Below are 16,803 nucleotides of genomic sequence, written 5' to 3'. Positions count from 1 at the left end.
TCGATTCGCAACGCTTTGTTGAACATTTTCCAAGAATACCTAAGAGCCGATTTCTATATTTCCATAATCTGTAATTACAGACCACAGACCCCCTTTTTGTAGAAACCAAAAAATATCTTAATATATAAAGATAACAACTGTAATTCTTGACTGAAACTTTGTATTCTTTTATTTCTATAAAATACAATTTAATTGATAGCTTAGAAAACATTTCCATAACGAATAATCAAATAATATCGATCGTGACCATTAAGACCATTTACGTCAGCAAGCAATATGTGGATTAATTAAAAGTTGTATGTAATTAATACGTACCTTATGCAGTAAGAACGCGATTCTATTGTCTTTAATACTAATATTCAAGATTGGGCGTGGCCCTTTTTGTTAATTACTAAGGTTTTGAAACAAAGAAAATTATTACATTTACTAAGCCCTTTTTTCTTTATTGAAATTACTTTATTCCTGATATAGAAGGTTATTGCCTATATGAATCATTATTTTTATAATGTCTAAGTGTTTTGCATAAATTAATACGACTACCATATTGAATAGTAATGAATAATGAGCAATGAATAATGAGTAATAAATCTGTAACAGATTCTTATTGTATAAAAAAATAATTTATTCATCATTGGGCAAAGAATTGAATTAAAATTCCATCTTTTTCTGTTCAAATCAAAAATTTAAAAAAATGGTTGATGTGTTTTTATATGAGTTAGCTGGATTTTAGATCAATATTCTTATATTTGTATGAATGCTTTCCCAGCCAGTATTAATTGAACTAAAACTAGACCTAATACTATCACTACAACTAATATTAGGCTTAAAACTAGAAACTTTTCGGTTTAACCGTTTTGATACACGAATGTTTCTAGTTCTAGTGATAGTTCTAGTTTTAGTTGTTATTCGGCAGCAGGTTGTTAGATATTTTTATTGAACTAAAACTAGAACTAACACTAGACCTAGAACCAGAAACATTCAGGTTTAGCCTTGCGTCTTCAGACATCCCGTAGCATCTCCCGAATACTGTAGAACTGGAAATCTCTGAATTTACATTTATTATTTCTTAGTTTGTAGACATTTGGCATAAAACATTAACACATTTAAACTAAAACTAGAACTAACACTACACTATAGAAACTTTCCATCTTGCAGCCTTCTTAACAAACAAGTTCGAAGTAACTTTTCATGTATTTATTGTCAAATTTTAACCAATTTCGTCACTTCGAACTTGTTTCTGAAGAAGGTTGCAACATGGCACCCTAAAAGTCAAACATTTTTTCAAAAGATGCACGGCTTAACCCGAATGTTTCTAGGTCTAGTGTTAGTTTTGGTGATAGTGCTAGTGGTAGTTCTAGTTTTAGTTTAAGTAACACCGGCCGTGAAAGCTTTCGTACTTATACTAATACATTTCATAGTGTACACCATCTGCTTTACGCTCTTTTCTGTTTGATTTTTTTAGGAGTGTCATGGGGTTCAAGTAATAGATTTTACACGGAAAATAACAAAATTTGCAACAGATCGATATGCACGCCGTTGTCGACAGTTTATTCAAGGAATTCCTATTGAAAATTATGCAAATCGCCATTGCACAAAGTTGTCCTCGTTACTCCGAAGATGAGACCGTAACGAAATACGGCACCGAGAAATATCGTTATTACCCAGTTTAGGGCGTTACACATCCTCATGACCACGGTTATTCGCAATTAAAGGCATGGGCGAGCGAGAAATAGGTGCGAAGCGATTTCGCTGGAGGCGTTCACGACTGAGGGAGGGACCGACACCGTCTTCCCGGATCCACTGTAGGCCAGATAAATTGTTTAGACAAACCCGGCCAAATCGATTATTATTAGCCGCCTTAATTCCTCCAGATAAGGAGACCGCTTGTGCTCGAGAGACTAATATCTTGATGGTGGTTACTAATTCGTAACGTTACATGCACACACCTTTCGACATAGTTCACAACAAAAAAATTTGTACTTGTTACAATGTAGTTTGTAGTTGTTACAACGGTGAAGAAGTTTTTAGTGGAAAGTCGTTATAAAAAAGGAGTTGATATGCAAAGTCAATCACTTCCTTCGCGTCATAGCAACAAGTTTAATTGTGCGTAAAATTGGTATAATTAAAAACCGTCTAATAACACTGATTTGAAGACTACGCTATAAAGAATCTTCCACTTTCCAATCATTTTATATGGGAATGGAGATCGACATTCTTAAAAGTTCTCGCAATTTTTACTCTTAACTTATAGTCAATTTACTTTCATTTAATTTATTTAGATAGTTATAAAAATTTAATTTATAACATTTATATAACAACGCAACCCGAAATTTAATAAAGTAATATTAACTTTAAAAAAATTAATTAGCTACTAATAACAAGGTAGTTAGGAAATTAATTAATATTAGATTTAATACTGCTTACTTATCTTGACATTCAGAATATAAATCTTATTACTGCCACGCAAGTGTCAAAACGTCAGTTTATTTCGTTCATTGGTAACAAGATATAATTGAATTTCAACATAACGGAGTAAGGAAATTATCCGTTTACGGAAATTACGTAAATAAAATAAATATAACTCTCATTTCTGTTAAAAATAAAGCATTGTTTTAGTTCATTTACACGAGCATCCTTGTGAGTTAAAGTACATTGAGCTACTTACAAGGTCGTTTCTAACAAGAAAGAGAAATTTCAATTATGCCAACATCAATTATGGAAATGGACACGACCATCCTTGGGGTCCATCAGGCTCGGAGAGAAGCAGTAAGAAAAGCGGAAACGCCTGAGAACAGATTTAGGTTTCACTTGGCATCAGGATGTAATTTATTTTATCGAAAATTGCGGTTTAATAATGCCCCACCAGGGTTTTATGGCCACGCATTTCACTTCCACAACCATTTCTTTTTTTGACACGATACTTTTCAGCGTGATGCCTGAAAATTGGACGACCACTTCTCTTGTAATTAACATTAGCGGTCGTGCTTGCACGTGTTGCTTCCTGCTTATACACTCTGTTTCACAGCGATTATAAATATTTTACATATAACTTCAATTTATAATATTTAGCGTTAACTCGTAAGTTTATTTTAAATTTTGAGATTCTTAAAGGTGTTGTTTTGGAACCTCTGCATTAGAAAGTGGTTAATCTGTTTTGTTGCTCGTATTCTGCGGCTACAAAACCGCGAATAAGTATAACGGCAATTAAAATATTGAAATTACCTGCGACTGAACCTAATTGTTACGCAACATAACATATATTATAAACGAACACTATTAACTCGGCCGTACGCATAATTTTTCACTCTTTAAACTTAAATTAAATTCTTTTGTTCGCCCCTCTTGCATTTAAATAGTCCTATAGTTCCAGATTGCGAAACTAATTCATATACCCGACGTAAAGTTCGAACAACAAAAAAAATCAGCAAGGTGTTATTTAACGCAAGGCCGTTCTTGCGCGATTGCTTATTCATGTAATTATTTTTTCCGACTCTTTCCTCGCTCGCGTTTATGTAAATTTTGAGCCAAGGGAGCCCGACCATTTTAATTTTTCACGTCATTGTTTTACATGCAAATTACGAATAATGATCGCTGTTTTGTTCTGAATAAATCCTGCTCTTGTTTACTTCCGGACGCATTTAATATTCGTTGAGTTTAATTGGACATCCATGGTGATGATTACATAAAAAACAAACGCGCTGAGTTGTTATTTTCTTTTTGTGTAGATCTAATTAAAACGGAATTACGCAAATGAGTTATTACGACATCAGGGTAATAGATTATTATTTTTAATCAATTATATGTTTACGGAGATATCCCTGTATTATACACAGGTGGTTATTATTGATAGTGATACGCTCTTTGAGTTTAAATAATGCATGGTTTTATGTTGCGTGTAGCACACTACGAAAAATATAACCTTCTTTAATATAGATAAACAATCTTACAGGCCATACAGATAATACATATCTCTACGTTAAGAGCTTCAATAATTTTATAATTTCTTAAGAGGTTCTTAATCGTTCTTAGTTAATCGGGCTAGCGCATTATACAGGATGCCCATTATGTATGGAATATAGTATATATTTTGGTAAATGTTTTAATAAACATTGAACAACTTTTGAATAAAATGTTTTTTTATAAAGTTGATACCTACCAAGATATATACTATATTCCATACATAATGGGCACCATGTATAGGAATGTCGAACTGTGTTTGAATGTCTTCTCTGATTGATCTCCAATTTCTTGATCATACTTTGAGGATGTTAACTCAGTGTACTAAAGTCAGTATTCTGGATCAACTCAGCACTCTTAAGATGTGTCCGAACATAGCGCGCGATGTTAGATACATCCTTAAAACTTTCAGGACGTGGAATACATCATGCAATGGATTTTAGTGGTACGTTATTTTAGATGATCTGTTGTGAGTTGTCAAAAAATTCTTGGTATCTTCTTTACTTACTTACTTCTTTGGAGATAAAAATGTCCGAAGTGATATCTTTTTATAATCTTAGTAACTGCAGAGTTAATTAACCGAATAAGTAGCACACCAAAATATCAACTCATAAAATACACTTTCCCAATTATCTTAAATCATCAATCTTTTTTTCAAAACATTTTTTTTATATTTTCTTAACACAGTGAAGAAGAAATTGTTTGAAATTAAAAATGACCTCATATCTGACACGTTCATCAATTAATATTAATCTGGAACTATTCAGTGTGGATTTCCAGACGAGTAACGGTAAACTTAAATAACATCTGTCACTGGCCGTGTTTTCACAGATAAACAAGTCGAAGACGAAAAGTGGTTGAAGGACAATATAAAGGAACGCAGTGTTAAAGGTGGGTTTAGACTACAAGTAACATTCAGTTTTCTATGTGGTAGTATGGCTTTTGTTGTTGTTGAAGTCGTTGTAAAGTAAGCTTCGATTCGCCACCTGTGATAAGCTTGAATAGCATCCGTTTAGAATAGAATTTAACGCTAGGTGTGTATTGTACTAAGAACCTGCTGGCGAGGACGTTCAATAATTGGCCGCGAAATCGCTCGCCTCATGTGAAATCAATTAATTTTTAATTGATCACGGAACGTTGTTGTGGCCGGAGGAGGCTGTGCGTGGATTTATTTGTTGATTTATGTCGGCCGGGTATTGAATAATGTATGAATCCGGGCGCTAGTGCGTGGAAGTTAATCCGATAATAAATTTTATTGAACGTAATTTCGCTTTAATAGTTGATTGTCACCGTTGAGAAAGCGATTTTATTGTCTATCGATACATTTCCCACTGTATTTATTAGTGGTTAATTATTGTCAAGCTTTATTGTTTATTGTGACATAAATAATCACGGAAAAGTGAAATTTACTTATTAAAAAAATCGTGAACTGTTAAAATATATCTGAAATGTAAAAAAAAAACATTGTATGTAAATCGGGGAAAACTTTCATTTAACTCTTAAATTCCAGCTACTTAAATCTGTTTTATTTTATCGACCGATTGAATAGCATCAACTTGGAACAAGGTCCAACCCAATTAATTATTTACTTCGCTTCCAAGAAACGAATTCGATCCTCTCATTAATTCACCTCATTGCTTAATTAGTACTAAATATACGCTAAAAAATCACCAAAACATATCCAGACCCACTGGACAGTATTTTAATTGGAAACAGTGCGATTGGTCGGTAATTCCTAAAGGATTCCTTGTCCAATTACTCGGTATTTAGCACGAAGCATTCAAGTTGTACGTTTTTCCGGAGTGGATCCGATTTATTACCACTTGTCTTTTTTATTTCCTTCTTTCACTATAGTCACCTTTAGCGAGACCGTGTAATTTGTCTTCTTCTTTTGGTAGGTTCAAATCGCTTGATTCCTCACAATGACCGTAGACCAACAAAAAAAACTCTTGGAAATTCGAATTCTCGCTACCAAATTAAAAACACAAAAAGTGGCTGTGCATAGCAACCAGGTCAAACGACTTTTTTGTCTGGCACAATATAACTGTGAAGGTAACCGGCTTTTCGAGATGATGCTCTTTATTATAATTCTATACCTGCTCGTACGCTGCATACCTAACGGTGTTCTTAATTTTAGATATAATTAACAGAAATCAAGAAAAAATTTTTTTTTGTCATTTTAACGCTAATTTAATTTTACGTAGCTTTGTAAGGTAACGAACCTGTAATTCTTGCATATATTGCTTCATCAATGTGTTGTACAAGAAAAAATAGCTAAAAATATTTCAGTGAAACCTCAAGAAGAAGAACCAACGGGAGAAATTTGCTTCAATTTATTTTTTTTGCTCATATTGTGACCGACGCGATATCTTAAATGCAAATTAGTCTTAACGGCTATTAATTAGTGGTACGTCCCACGTATATTCACTTAAGATTTCGTACCAACGTTTTTACGTAGGTGTATATTACATTAGTATCTAACTTAATGAATGTAACTCTTGCAGCTGCGCTGTAATTGTTGCTTCAATTTAATAAATGGGCGATTGATAATAAGTATCATAACAGAAATTAAAATATGCAGAGGAAAATATTGTTCGCGAAAATTGTTCACAACGAAGCAATAAAGAATAAACTATAAGGAAGATTTTTCTTAGCTGTCAATATTTTTTAGTGAGAATGTTCAAAATGTGAAAATTGATGGTTTGTATTAAAAAAAGTCTCAGAATATAGAAATTAAAATAAATAGAGGAAAATATTGTTCATGAAAATTGTTCATAATAAAGCAATAAAAAATAATCTATAAGAAACAGTTTTCCTAGCTGTCACTATTTTTTATCGATAAAATGAAAATCGTCAAGAAGAATAAAGAAGAAATGTAATAGTTTACCAGTAGATAAATGAACCTAATGAACTAAATGATGAACCTACTGGAACCAGCCACCTACAGGAAGATCAAGAAAGACCCTACAGACAAAATCGTAAGGAAAATGAAGGACCTGATAAAATCCACAAGAATTCCAGCAGAACAGCAAAAAGGTTTGACACCCGAAAGTTTCTAGTTTTAGTTCAAAGAATAAAGGACTTTGAAATTTAACTTTAATTAACATCAAAATCTAAAACCTTGATAAAAATAAGAATTCCCATTCAATTTTATATTATCACATAGACATGTTTCTCATAAGTACAAAAGAAATATAAAGGTGTGAATATAATTGCTCAGTTGGGTATACACATTTTCTAAACAATTGTTTATTATACCATGGACTCGTGGTGTGATAGAATAATTATCATCCGTCAATCGTAACCCAACAAAATTATCCACAGCACGAGATTACCATGTAGGGAAACACAATGAATGTAGTTATGTTGTAACTAATTATTAATTGCAAACGCGAAGAGCTAAAGGACGAAAGACGCAATATTTCCGTTTATTATTGATGTTTATTGGTTTTGTACGCCGACTTAAAGAAATCTCTTGTTGTACTAAGTACACATTCTCGTAGTGTGTGTAACACGTCATAGCGTTGTGGTCAGGGTGTGTTCATTTTGTTCCAGGTGATTAATACTAATCGCCGTACATTATTAATACGTACAGTTTGTGTTAACAATAATGTCCACCGCTAAAACGACACGTTCTGATTAGTTACGTTAACGATGGCGTGGTAAACTTGGTGTCTACAAAGCTGTTTATGGACGTCTTTTGTGGCACACGACTTACCGGAAACAATGCTTACGGCTTCTTGTTTAAGATCCCTTGAAATTGAGAAATAAACACAATTGTTATTATATGTTGTAAAATATATTATTTGAGAAGAATTTTAATTGGGTACTACTGACAACGCAACGCATGTGGAACAAAATATGATCCGAAAAGAAAACGTACATAAACAACAACAGAGTTACAAGGAAAAAGAAGAACCGGTACGTTATTGTGGTCATAATGAGGAGAGGAGCATCTGCAACTGTGGAACAACTGTAAAACCTGAGAGGATAAATCAGCTAAACGGGTCGGCGAAATTTTTTGTAATATGAAATTTTTGGTACTGCTTCAAGTTTCAATTAATTTTCTTCTGAGAATAATAGGCAAAATAAGACTTTTTATGGCATGGTCGGTTGACTTTCTTGATTCTATACAAATACGCTAGATACTACTACCGCAGGTGTCTAATAGAGGAAAATGTTGCGAGTGAAAATTCTTTAGACGCCCGACACATGTCAACGGGTACCACCATAACGGACAAAATAAACGTAGGATGTCGAGAGAAGAACAAACACTCATAAACAGGTTGTTGCATTCAGTTCTAGACAACGAAGCGATCTTATGTTCAACACAAAGGTTAATACCTTTGATAATTATTAATATAATTTATTACATAGAAATCATTAAAATTTTAAAAAGAAAGTTATCTTAGATTATGTAATTGACCGGGTATTTCCTGTTACATTATACGTCGGCGGCTACAGAAGAAACAACGTGCGATTTTAGCACTCTTTAACTACGGTACTTACATCGAAAACCGCAGCTTTGTGCGCGTCGGTTTCCAGTTTCAAGAACCGATCCGCATAATTTGCGGTTGTAAAAAGTCATCTTGAAAATCGCACTATGCAATAACACCGTAAATCGTTCATTTTCCTAATTTTCCAATAATTTAACCGTACTTATTTAATGCAAAGTTGGATTTTAAATAATTTAGTTTATATTATTGCCCTTTTTGTGTTTTTTGGATTTTAGTAATGTAATAATAAGGTTCGCTGGCACGTCTCATGATAATGACACTGATGTTGATGGATCGTAATCCGACAGACGGATCACTTTTGGTAGTATATGCGAAGATACTGAGGGATCTCTGTGGGGTTTCAATTGCCTTCATCTCCTCGCTCAGTGGGGAAGACGAAAGATAGGATCTGGGGAGCGTCCTCACATTTGCTACGTTTTAATCTGTTTGCTTAACACTCGGCACACTTTGCGCGGTATTCAAATGAGCAAACAGAAAAAAGAGAAACTTCGAATGAGATGAAGGCTTGTCAAAATTGGACGGTAAACACATATTTGATTATAACGACTACAACTCGTTGTAGTCCGGTGTTATTTAATTCATAAATAAAAAATTTTGACACAAATTAGATATCTTCCTCTATCTTATTTTAGAACGTTTGTAATAAACAAATAAGAATCTTAACGTTAACAAGTTAACAGCTTCGAGATTTATTTACTTTTATTAAACTGTCAACTTTTATAACTGTAAATGCGTTAAGAAAAGAGGAAACGTAAAACATTTTCGAGATGGTTAATTTTTTGAAATTGACATAGCAATAATCATAAAATTTTATTTCGATATTAATCGGGAATTCCAATAAAGCGCATCTAAAGTTAGTACATAAACCGCGTATAGTTAACCATTTCGTGCATTTAACCTTTGAAAGTTAATATTAAGAATATCCACAACCTACGCATAGTTTTTATATCCGCTATAAATAGATTTTGAGAAATGAAATGAACTTATAACGAGCAATTAATTAGAAATTAATACGCTATCATGAGAGTGTGCGGCACAGGTGAGGTCCACCATGAAATAATTCTACATGCATATGAGAGAGAAAGTGTGCCCGTTAACTAAAACCGACCCGGCGCAATTAAACGTGTCCGATCTTATCAACAGTTTAAGTGGTTTAAGACGGCTTCCGTAACAGTGGACATGTGAGCGTCGTCCTCAATACTTTTCTCTTCTTGTTTTCTTTTCGTAAGCTATTCCAAGAAGTTTAGATCGATGTATTGATTAAGCAATTAAAGGTCGTTACAAAGGAAATAGCGGTATTACCTATAAACAGATTTCTTATTTCAAATTAAAGAATTAAGTAATTATTTGCAACTTTATTAGTTAATGAATTAACAAATTTTTAAAACGATTAACAAATAATGTAGGTAGCGCCTCAGCCGCAAACAACCTCGGTTAAATGTATAAAGGAGAATGTATGATTGTGCTCAGTGATGGGCGCTGAGTAAATACTCGACGGGTAGGTATTTCTAAAATGGGTATTTATCCGGGTATTTACCCCAGCCCAGGGTGCGTATAAAAGTGATACCAGTGAAAATATATTAGATTCCAAAAGAAATGAAGAGGAAGATGATGAAATGGACGTATCATCAAACGAATCTGTCGTAATTTAGCTCAGATCAAGTTATTATGATTATTATCATCAAGCAGCCCTCTGCGTCCATTGTTGGACATAGACCTTCCCTATTCTGTTCCAGTCGATTCTATTCTGTGCTATCTAAATCCAATTGTTTGGCATTCTTTTGACGTCTACTTCGTCTGTTCGCCCGCGGTCTCCACTCAAGAAACCGTTTTGTCCACTGCTCATTCTTCCTTTACGCGAATAACCCGCCCAGTTCCACTTAAGCTTTGCTACAATGTTGACCACATCATTTACGGTCTTCACTTAGGTCTTCATTTCCTATGTAGTCCCTCAGAGTTACATGCAGGATCGATCTCTCCATCTATCTTTGCGTTACTTGGACCCTCATAGCAGTGGCTACCGTTAATGTTAAAGTTTTGGAGCCGTTGTCATAACCGGAAACACGTATTGACTGAAAGCCTTTTCTCTTGAAGATGTCTCCTGTGATCCTTCTGTTTAGTTCGCTTGTTTGATTATCTCTCGATACACGAACCTCATAGCCAAGATATACCTGTCAACCCTCTCAATCTCATTATTCCCAATGTTGATGTTAGAGCTAGGAACAAGATTTGTCATAAATTTTAATTTCTCCTCGTTGATATTTAGCCCGACTCTTGCACACACCTCCTTTAAGTCGTTCAGCATTAGTTTAATTTATGTAAGGCTATCCGAAATAAGAACTATATCGTCCGCGAAGCGCAAATTACTTAGGCATTTGCCATCAATCTTTATGCCTTTTTGGATCCAATCCCGTTGTTTAAATGCACTCTTCAGGACTGTGATGAACAATTTGGGTTCAACAGTGTATTGCCTTGTTTTAATCACAATGAGTACTTTACTACTTCTACTCTCTTCAGTACTTTCATGCAATTTTACCGTCATTGTAGCATTCTTGTAGATGTTATAAATAAGTTTGGTATATCGATAATCGACTCTGCATTCTTGAAGTGCTTGCAAAACTGCCATTAACTCAATTTAAATTTTAAATTTTAAATACCATCTTTGGTACATACCCCGGAGTATATATCCAGGAAATTTACCCTTAAAAACAAATACCCGGTTATTTAACAACACTGATTGTGCTTAATTAAGCCGAGGTCGCTTGCGGGCGAGGCGTTCCATACAACACAGTATTAACAATAAATAGTTAATAAATAATGTAGCATTTCTTGAGAATGTATGATCCTGCAAAATTATGTCGAGGCGGCTCTCTTAATACAATGGCAATCCCAAATGAGTTAACAAATAATGTAGCTCCTCGGCTAAATGTACGATTGCGTACAACTAAGCCGAGGCCGCTTGCGTCCCACACAACATAATATCAGTTCTAACTGGAAGGCCGCAGGGCAACTCGGTTATATGGATAAAGGGGAATGTATGATTGCGTTTAATTAAGACGAGCCCGCTTGCGGCTGAGTCGTCCCACTTAATACAATACCAACCCTAAATCGATTAACAAATAATGTAGCGCCTCGGCCGCAAATGACCTCGTCTTAATGTATAGCGAAGAATATGTAATTGCAGGATAAAGTGACACTTTAAACTTGTTTCTGAAGAAGGTTGCAACATAGTATCCGAAACGACCAGCAATTTTTTAAGAGACGTACGTCTTAGCCTGGAAGTTACTAGTTCTTAGTGTAGTGTTAGTTCTAGTATTAGTTCAAAAAAAAACAAGAAAATGTAAGTTCAGAGAACTAACCATAACAAAAATTCAGTTTTGTTTATATTACAGAGGTCAAATTGAGTCATTACGGTAGTTCGTGAACGCCAGAGGAGTAACAGGTTTGAAATTACACTCTCGAAGTAACTACTATAGTTTTTCGGCTACAAAACCCACTGATTAGTGACGGTTCGTTTAACGATTAGCCCGTAATATTTGCGTGTACTAATTGGGGTTGGTCAACGATCTCATAAAAATCGTCACTGTCGTCAATGATGGATTTTAAAATTGAAAAGAAATAATTTGTGCAGGAAGCTCATTATGCGATCGAGCGAATTATAAAATCAATTCGGAACAATCGATCAAGTGTCGTAACGATTCGAACAATGAAAATTTGAATTCCAACGTAACCTAATGTATGCGCGGAGAGGTGATCGGCCGACCCTGTAAACAACCGTGAAGAAAATATAGGGACACTCGTGTTGTTTCGCAAAAGACCCAGTCGTGCAACAGGTGCAGTCTCGGTCGGCATTTGGGATTCGATCCGCTTATCTAAACGCCCGATATAAATACATAATACACGCGACACAGGTTTAGGTCAGTTCGCTACTCTACTAAAGGAAAATCGCACACGATAACAACCAGGCTCGCCAAATTTACATAATGCTGTGTTGTGCCAGTGGCGTACGTATGTTTCCCCTGTGGTATTTTCGGCGTTCCAATAAAATTATTTCGACGTAATCCGATTATTACCAACGGTAGGAATTTCGTGCACCGGTTTCAAGTGCACGAAAAAAAATTCACGACTAATTTATGACTTTAGGGATCACCCCAAATGAGAATGGTACGCCGCTGGGTTCAGTGGGCGTTTACAGACCAAGACGATGTAGGCCCGCGTACGTAAGGCACATATGCACTCTAAGGAGTGCACGCCGGCTATCCGAATATGTAATGCCCCCTTTGTGCAGTGCACAGGTTGTGTTTTAGGTCTATCGGATTTGCATAACATTCGCGTGAACGAAAGGAGTGCTTGTACTAGAGTGAGGCCTTAGGGAAATACCATGACGATCGTACCAAAGCAGAGCATTCCTTTGTATCGAATTATTTTCAATCCGGATAAAGTTACAAATTATCTTTACAAATATTATGTAATCTTATTAATTTAAAAAATGGGCGCGACTTATAATACACATTATCGATTTATTAGTAAATAAAACCCTATCTAAGATCATTATTTTAATAACATCATTTCAGTAAAACCTGCTTATTACCATCGATAATTTGCAACGGTCTTTTCGCAAACATCCTCCACATATTTTCGCAATATAAGAAGTGACGTGCCGTACGTCCTCGGCCCGAAACGCAATTAACACCGAAAAGGTCAAGAACTGTATCTAATGAAAATGATCTTATAATAACGGCCTTTTGTCTCGATAAAACTACAACGGCACGCCGAACATGGACCCAATTATGAATCCGGACCGCTCCATATAATTGAAGAACGAAAGGTGAGACCGCAATTAGGAGATTAACCGTGGTGTCCGACTTCCGGCCATTTTTCACTTTCCGTCAGAAAAATATGAGAAATGAACACGAATTTGGGTTAACGCGAGGAAATTAATTGTTCAGTTCCAGGTAATTAAACAGCTGTCAATCTTGACTCGGATTGACGGTGAAGGTCGACATGAAAATATGGCTCGACACAATAAAGTTTCTCGTTTTTAATGCTTTTCCATTGTAAATCGAAAAGCAACAAGGGTTTTTCAGGTCGTTACGGACCATTACCTTCGAGTACCCGTAAACCGAGTAGAACAACAATGTTACGGTATGCACGACGATAATCTGCATAATCCTGCATGCATGAAAATCGCGATACTTGTTAGCGGCGGTGGCAATTTTCAGCCTTTATACCCCGAAACCCAACGTGCTTTTGATGTATCAATTATTGTTGGTAGCCCATGGATATTAGAAAGCAGATACTACCATCTCCGATTTACATCTTAAAACATTTTTTTTCACTACTTACGGATTAGTTAGATATTATCAGTTATCCCATGGCACCTGTAAAGAAAGTTAAAATTAATCAACTGCTTCAAATTTATAAACAATTATTTATTTTTTTTATGGTTAACGATGCAGAATTTATGACGGGATAATTTCGTCTATAGATATTTTGTAAACACGTGCGGTAATATGGTTTTGGCTTATTAGGTGCAAAATGACGTCAATCTAGTATATCATTTTGAAAATTATCCATTCCTCGTTAATAACCGGTTATTTGCTTTTCATACGACGAACGTCCTGCGTCTATACGTTGTTGTATCTTAGAATCTCATTTCAAAACCCCATAATACATCGATCTATTCTACTCTAAAGAAATTTTTGCTTGTCGTAACGGCTTGTACTCAGAATAGACCCGACAGCGTAAGAACTACCTACTTTCCTGTCGTTTATTTAATCACCCGATATCACGTACCCAATTGTACGGTTTTCCATAACATAAACATACGTTGTGCAAACGTTCTTCCTCGGGCAAATCAATATGCCTTGGCCACCGTGGCTTCAAGCCTTTTTGGTTTCTTAAACCGCACCTTACGCGTAATACTTTCAAGAGATTATAATGTTATGGTGCTTCTGACATCTATAAACTGCCTATTATTGTATATTTTGACAATGACGAATAAAACGCGGAAGAATGAAAAAGATGGGAATACCAAAGATAACAATTAAAAAATAATTACCTTGCTCATTCATATTAAAACGCAATTATCGTTGATGTTATTGAAGTTAGTCCTGTTTTAAAATAAATTTTAGTTAATCGATACCAGAAAAAATCTAATAATGGGAAAAAAGAAAACCAATTATTTACTTTTTTAAAGCGTACCAGATTGTGTTATTTAGTTTAGTGTGCAGAACAAGTTTTTTTATCGTCAAAAAAGAACAGAACTAATCTGTATTGAATTCTCGTTTTGGCATAACTAGATCGTGACTAACTGAATGGAGATTTTAATACAAGATAAAAATATACACTATGTATATTTTGTGGAATTTAAAGTTAGCCTACTTTTTAAATAGCAATTTTTAGATCTCACTTTTTATAAATTACTATCTAAATAATTATAAAGTCGGTACGATTAGAATCGAGAAATTCCCAGGCTATTTTGCGTGTCATCATATAACCACTGTTGTTTGTCTAGCGTTCGTCTAGACTTAATTAGTTGGCGCTAGCTGCACGCATACCTCAAGTAATTACAAAACGAGCAAAAATGTACAACCACGCCAGGGAATGTGAAAAGAATGCGCACTCGTTGTTGACGAGTGTAAAAAATGGCGTAACACAGCGAGGCGCCATCTGCCATTGCATTCGTTGTCTACGATTCCCATATGAGGTTGAATTTTGCGTCACGCTCGCGATTCTATTTCCCCCGGTTCGTGTAAACTCGCTAATATCGAACACTTAACGAAACCTGGATTCCTTGTCCGGCAATTAACGATTTTGCAATATCCGACTGTGCTTGTTAGAAAATTTTAAACTAAAACCAACCCACACGTCCACCTATTAATGATGAAGCGATACCTGAAAATGGTATGGAGGTGACGAATAAGACACCATTAATTTCAACGGATACTTGGCAAGGCGGATGACTGTGTTGTACGTGAAAGCAGAGACGCACCTTGAATAACTCCACTGAGGTTTACTATTCGTTTTGGTAATGCACTCTCTATCAAATGCCTCTGTACATGTAGGATTGAAACTTTAGTATTGGTGCAATCATTGTATACAATCTTGCGTATAACAGCATGGTAAGCTTTATATCCCATCGCGGATACTTTAGAATTCGATGTATAGATATTTCAATTTCAAACATAACTTTTATTGGAAAGAATACTATTCCTTTACTTAAATATACTATAAAATCACACAAAATGCTCACCATGTCTTAATCGAAAAGTGAAATTAATTTGACGATGGTAAAAGTTGAAATTAAAAACATTACATCTCAAGAAGGAATTGAGATATGATCATGAATTAAAGTAAATTTAATGAAGATTTAACGTGCCATAAATCATTTCTTATTTTCCATAAAATTCGTTGTTATAATTTAAAATTAATAGGAATTTAGTGTTAAAATGTTTGTTAATAAAAACAAAAATTATAGCTTCCTTTGGATATACTTACATTATATTTTTTGATCACATTCATGTAAAAGAACATTTTAAAACACTCGTAACAGCAAAGTTGTTAAATTTTAAATTAAACTTAAAAGTTAAAATCAAAACGGCAAAGACACCTTGACTACATGGAAAAGTGAAAACCGCAAAACACATTCTAAAAAGCATCTACGCAACCACCCGAAAAAAAAAATTCGTAACTTTCAAACTAATAAAATCTTAATTTGATATTTGAAAAGTGAAATATCGTAAACTTAAAAATATGGAGAAAACTTAAAATGTTTTCTTGATCTGTTTTGTCCAGTTGTCTCAATGCAAGATATTATCGAGATGTATTACCCATGTTAATGAATTGTGATGAGAACGATATATCTATTAATATTAATCATATTGAATGAATTTGAGAGATTAAATGGTAAACAGTTGCCATTAATAATGAATATCAATGGTCAATGAGTCGATAAACCCTCAAGTTTCATGCGGGAACACATAATTTATAACTCGCGGACGGTCGTATATGAATCTCATTTCTCGGAAATTAATTTCGCATATAATACACTATTCGTCAACGGACCAAGCGGGACAAGTAGCTATGAGGAAATTTCTTCAAATGCTCATAAAACAACGCGAATGTAAACGTCGGCGTAATTTATACGGCGATCTTCCTTAGAAAGTAGACAAAGTGGCTTCTGTTTCAGACTTTAAGCTTCTTTTTTACCTTGCATAAGCTCGTATCACGTATAATAACTTATACTCATCCGGCGGAGATCCAACGTTCATATTAGCATGGACTTCATCATAAATCACGATCGGCCTTGACTCGGTGGCGTTAGTCA

At 34.8% G+C, this 16,803-nt stretch overlaps 1 protein-coding gene across 4 annotated transcripts in view; it reads right to left on the bottom strand.

Annotated features, from left to right (window-relative positions):
• LOC111427965 (transcription factor Ken) overlaps window positions 1-16,803 on the bottom strand; it is a 117,592-nt gene that overhangs the window by 40,351 nt on the left and 60,438 nt on the right. For 2 of the 4 annotated variants that reach the window (XM_071196585.1, XM_023063341.2), the window contains one exon: window positions 13,821-13,855. The exons of the other annotated variants lie outside the window; for them this stretch is intronic. The gene's annotated coding sequence lies outside the window, so the exon portion shown is untranslated. The remainder of the gene's footprint in view (window positions 1-13,820; window positions 13,856-16,803) is intronic. 4 annotated transcript variants of the gene reach the window in all.

Source organism: Onthophagus taurus, chromosome 6 (genome assembly GCF_036711975.1).
Source record: "Onthophagus taurus isolate NC chromosome 6, IU_Otau_3.0, whole genome shotgun sequence".
In the NCBI taxonomy this organism is placed as follows: Eukaryota; Metazoa; Arthropoda; class Insecta; order Coleoptera; family Scarabaeidae; genus Onthophagus; species Onthophagus taurus.
This window is presented reverse-complemented; position numbering and strand designations above follow the sequence as displayed.